The sequence below is a fragment of the Phoenix dactylifera genome, chromosome 2 (genome assembly GCF_009389715.1).
Source record: "Phoenix dactylifera cultivar Barhee BC4 chromosome 2, palm_55x_up_171113_PBpolish2nd_filt_p, whole genome shotgun sequence".
In the NCBI taxonomy this organism is placed as follows: Eukaryota; Viridiplantae; Streptophyta; class Magnoliopsida; order Arecales; family Arecaceae; genus Phoenix; species Phoenix dactylifera.
In genome coordinates this window covers 27516079-27522160 of record NC_052393.1, presented here as the reverse complement: position 1 = coordinate 27522160, position 6082 = coordinate 27516079, and positions in this window count along the sequence as shown.

Here is a 6082-nt window from a genome sequence, read left to right as displayed (position 1 = left end):
GAAGCATGAATAAAAGAAACTGCATTTCTAATTTTTGAAATCACATCTTGAATCATGCCCATGCCAGCTTGAACAGAAAGATTTAAGATATGACATGCACATCTAATATGCAATAAATTTCCATCTAACATGGGATGCAATGAGTCTTTTAATAATGCAACAGCAGAATTATTATTAGATGCATTATCAAAAGTAATAGACATAATTTTATCATTAATATTATATGAACATGCAGTTTGATAAATGATATTTGAAATTTGTTGCCCAGAATGTGGAAAATCAAAAGCACGAAAAGCAAGAATACGTTTATTTAATTGCCAATCATTATCAATATAATGAGCAGTAATGGCAATAAAACAATTGCTACCTACAGATGCTGACCAAATATCAGAGGTTAATGAAATTTTTACATTTAAAGTAGAAAGTGTTTCAATTAAATTTTGTTTCATTGCTAAAAAGTTAGTCATAGCTACTCTTCTAAATGTACGCCTACTAGTTCTTTTGTAAGCAGGTTGTAGGTTTAATTGAACATATTCTTCAAAATTAAAAGATTCACATAAACTAAAAGGTAATCCATCCTTAACTATCCATTTTACAAGTGCTTTTCTTTGATTTTCATGATTATATGCAAAATTACCTACAAGTAATCCCCCTTGTATATTAAGGGTACTTTGAGTTTGAGCATGAGAATCATGCATCCTATGACTCTCTTGATGTCTTTTTAAATGCCCTGTTCCCCCACTACTACTACAACTATAAAGTTTGGCACATTTTTTACATCTAGCTTTTCAGACTCCATCAACCATAACTCTATCAAATTCATTCCATACAGCACTAGTCCTCTTACGAGAAGAGGTTTGATCTTCACTCGGTTCACCAGTTCTAGAGGAACTAGGAACATGGGGTTGGGGATTAGTTTCTTCTCCCTCAGAAACAGGAGGAATGCCAAACTGACTTTCCTCAAAAAATGACATATCTATGATTAATTTAAAAAATAAAAACTAACCGCAAGAAGGAATTGAGTAGAGGGTCGGAGGGCAGAGGCAGAGCCGAGATTCCGAGCTTCCTCTTGTGCTCTCAACAGAAGCGACCTTCTCTTCTCAACAGAAACCTCCTCTTGTGTAGCACTTGAACAAACTAAAAATTAAATTGCTAGAAGAGCACTTTAGAAGAGAGAAATAATAGCAGTAGAGAAGGAGAGAATAGTTGGTTTGGTGTGGTGAGAATGAGGGAGGAATGGGCTATTTATAGAAGCCCAAATTTTTTTTCCCAAAATACCCCTCAATTCAGCCGTTATTGGACTGTTGGGAGGGGTAAAAGGGTCTTTTTCCCAAAAATAGCCGTTGGAAACGGCTATTTTCCTCCCCCCTCTCCAGACGGGCCATGCCAGGCACGGCCCGTCTGGAGCCGTTGCAGGCCGTGCCAGGCACGGCCCGTCTGGAGCCGTTGCGGGCCGTGCCTGGCACGGCCCGTTTGTGCCCGTTACGGGCCGTGCCCGGCCCGGCCCGCCAATAGACGGGCCTGGGGCCGGGCCGGGTTGGCGTTCCGTGCTGGACGGGCCGTGCCCGGCACGGCCCGTTTATTCCTTGGGCTCGGTGGGCCTGGGCCGGGCCGGCCCGGCACGGCCCGTTGCCCAACACTAATGCAGAGTATAATCCAATAGCCGACATCATAAAAGAAGATCGATCATCTTTTTGTACAAAAGATACAACCTAAACCCTTATTATCTTAGAGTTATCGTCGAGGAGTTCAGGTGTTAACATGTGTTTAACATGTGTTCGCATTGCACGTGAAGAGTGTTGTTGAGTTGTCGCTATATTGTTAATAATATAAATTTTCGAGTCTAGTGGTAATTTAGCAGGTGAAGCAACGTCGCCTATGTATCATCTACCGTGCATCAGTCTGGCCTGATGCGGTGATTTCATGATTTACAAAGGTTGATTACGTGGTTCAATTTACTCTTACAGTAGCTTGATAGGCTTTGGACATTTTTCATGCATTCATAATAGTATTTAACAATGAGTTCTAAGCACACATATGGCATCCAATACCACGGGTTCTCTTTGTTCAAAAGGCAGCATGTGGTTTTGGAAAACCAGTGGCTGAGAAGGAGAAAGAAAAAGAAAAAGAAAGATGCTCTTACTCCACATAGTCCAATGTTCTTCCCTCTTTGGCTCATCATTTTCTATGCAACCATGGATTGTCTCTAGGAATTAATATTTCAAAACTCAGCTGCATTCTATCTTCTTCACCACTTCCACCAATAAGGAATAATGAATTGGGCCAGAAGCTGGCCAGTAACTTCGTGGCAACTGCTCTCTCGTCATCCTTTTGGCTGCACCATTCTTGTCCTTGGTGTTTGGATCATGGCATGTCCAACTCTTAGAATCACCATAGATATTGGTCGGTGAGAGTGGTCTTTTACCTGTGTCTCGTTCTTTTGTTTCTTTATTAGGTGAGCCGTGCCACCCGTCTCGAGCTGTACCAATAAATGCTCTTGTTCATTAGAATTCTGAACCAGAGCTTGGCCCAATGGTCATACATCTCTTCCCCAGGAGTAAAAGGACAATGCTGTTTGCTTTAATGTAGAAAAGAGACAATTTTCTGAATCAAGAGCATGTAACTTTTGGTTGGGTAGCTGTAGTAAAACTGAGCAACTCTAGATTGTCATTATCCAAAAAGATTACCTTAAAAATCTGGATTAGCGGTCCGAAAATTCTGCCAAAGTACCCATCACATCCTATCAAGTGCCAATACTGATTTTTCAGTACTATTTATCTGAATCTACGTTTTCTTTTAGCACCAGGTCGGATGGACTAGATCGAAAACAGGAGCGAGGCAGGATCAAACCTAGATCGAGGCAGGAGCGAGGCACAATATAGCATATTATTACAATCATAATATTATATTATTATAATAATAATAGTTATATTATGATAATATAATATATAATAATAATAATATTAATATTATAATATACTATTAATAATATAACAAGATAATATATTATATTATATTCTATTTTATGATTAAATTATAATAATGTTAATATAAACCTATAACATAATATTGTTATATTACAATAATGCAATCTAATATAATAATATTTAACAATAATATAATATTATTATACTATAATATAATCGATTCCATTATTAGATTAGATTCTAATCCATTTTATTATATTGTTATATTATATCAAGATATTATTTTATGAAATAATATTATATTATATCGTAATTATAATAATATCATATTACATTATATTACATTGTAGTAATATTGTACTATTAATAATATATATTATATCATATCATTTGATATCATATTTGTTATGGGGGAATTGAGCCGCCATGCCCCACGTGATCGGCACGCGTATCCAGGAAAGCTACAGCTGCCCTATGATCCAGCACTCCGACCCCGAGTCGGACCTCCTCGGCTCCGCAGCCCGACCCCGGGTCGGCTGCCCTATGATCCAGCACTCCGACCCCGAGTCGGACCTCCTCGGCTCCGCAGCCCGACCCCGGGTCGGCTGCCCTATGATCCAGCACTCCGACCCCGAGTCGGACCTCCTCGGCTCCGCAGCCCGACCCCGGGTCGGCTGCCCTATGATCCAGCATTCCGACCCCGAATCGGAGATCTTTTGATAACGACAGGCTATTCTCCAGAGGCACGCCGCGGCCTCCTGCTCCACTACTCCCTGCAACGGCTGTACCCGATGCTGCCCACGATCTCCTGTATCGACCGTACAAAGCGGAGCTCCACTACGCCCTGCCATGACCGTACCCGGCGCTGCTCCACGACGCCCCGTAACGGCCATGTCAGTGGCCATTCTATCGTGCCCCACGACGACAAACCCCCCTGAGAGACCTCCCAGCCAGGGATATATGCGGCTGGGGGGAGAAGGGGGGGTAAGCAATACCTCCCAGAGCACTCTCTTCCACTTGTGATTATCATCTCTCCTCCTCCAATCTCCTCTGACTTGACCGTCGGAGGGCCATCACCACCCTGGTGGTGGTGCAAGGCTTGTTTGCAGGTTCCTTGGCGGAAGGTGGAGCGCAACCAGCACCAACCAAGACAACTCAGGCGGAACCCCGTTCACACCGTCGTGTCAATCGTTCTCGGTTTGGACCACCAGCAACAATATTCATTTGATATCATATTATGTTATATTGTTATGCTATAATATTCAATATTATATTATACTATATTATAATAATATTATACATAATAATAATATCTTAATATATAATAATATATAATATTATATTGTATTATATCTCACTCTGCAATACTATGCAATGCTTTTTATAAAAATCTTACTTCCAGAAGCTTTACTTTCTAAAAACTTTATTTCTAAAACTCTATTGCCAACAACAATCCCAAACAGAGCCTAAGCAACCACGCTTGTGGAGGTGGAATCACATCATCTCCAGCTGCAACATCTCTCATTTTATTAGAGATGGTTTTGCTTGGTTCTCTCCGCTGCCCTTTGCTACCGCAACTTGGGCTACTTTTGTTTTGGACAGCATTGGATTGCAGCAATTGATTGCTCTCTCTGATAGTCTGATTGCTGTCATATGCTATCTTAGGGAAGATTAACCCACAAAACAGACAATGGAAAAGAGAGAGGTCATAGCAACAACTGGAGATACAGAGGCCAACCTGCATGTAACCAAATAAATCTGAGGCGGAAAGGAAGAAGTGCTGCAGGTCAGTTTGAGATGAAAGTGAGCAAGATAATGCCTATCAATTAAGGCTGAAAAGGAAGCCAAGATTGAGTATTTATAATCGAAGCTTGAGCACTTTTGAGTTTGTAAAATTAAATGGAAGGTTGGTTTGGCTCATTAAGAAGCTTATTCGAAATAGGGTCTAATGATAAATGAACCAAGCTTGAACATACTTCGTATGCTCCACTGAGCTTGGCCGAGCTTGATCATCTTGTTCTCATATAATTAGCCGAGCTTCAGCGCTGTATTACTCAGCTCAACCTAGCTCATTCAATCAGGTTGTATAGTTGACGAAAAATGGTAATTTTGGTGAGAAATATAGGAATCTTGCAACTTTGATAGGAACTAGAACTTGGGAAATAGAAAAGGGTTTTTGCATGAATACCCTTCTAAAAATTTAAATTTATATGAATACCTTCTTAAAATTTATATTTATTTCTGTACCCTCATAAAACACTATTTTTGCACAAATGCTCCTAATATAACGGTTCTTCTAATACCATCAATACAAACCATATTAATGTTAATTAAAAATAAAATAGAATTTTGAAATTACTTTTTTGTCCTCCATCTCGATCATCTTATAAATATTTTTTTTGCACATCTACCCATTAAGGATATTTTAATTATTTTAATTTGAACCATTAATTTTTTAACAGGGTTAGATGGCGTGGGTACATATGCAAAAACAAGAATAAAAAATGGTAGAATAGCAAAACAAGTGTTTTACGAGGGTATACATACAAATATCAATTTTGGAAGGGTATTCATGCAAAATTTGATATTTAGGAAGGTATTTATGTTAAAAAAAGACCCAAATGGAAAATGGGCGGTACAGGAGAAAAGGGATGTGATCCAGAAAAGTGGGAGAAGTTACGTGGTGGTAAGAGATGGTAACCATGCACCTATGCAATTCAATCCATTAGATTAGCTGGTCAAACTTTTGAAAATTCTCTAAACAAATAAAGAAGATTTCCATGTATCATCCAGTAATACATGAAAACTAGTTTAGGAAGGATCAGCTAACAAGTTATTGCTTCCAAAATATTGCAATGATGGCTTTTTATTAACAACGTGAGGCTGGGTTCTCCAGCCTTGTTCAAGTTTGGGGGCTGGGTTGAACGAGGCAAGTGGCAATGGTAGCCCACTCCAATATGCAACCGCGTTAAGCAAGAGTTTTAATTCCCTGATGGGTACGGTTCCTAAATGTCTTCAAAGTGCACAAGGTCAATTGAATGGTATTGACTCATAAAAAAAAAATCTTCAAAGTGCGCAGGGTCAATTGAATGGTATTGACTTCCTCAAAAAAAAGAAGGAATGGTATGGCTTGTTGGACTCTTATTAAGAAGTAC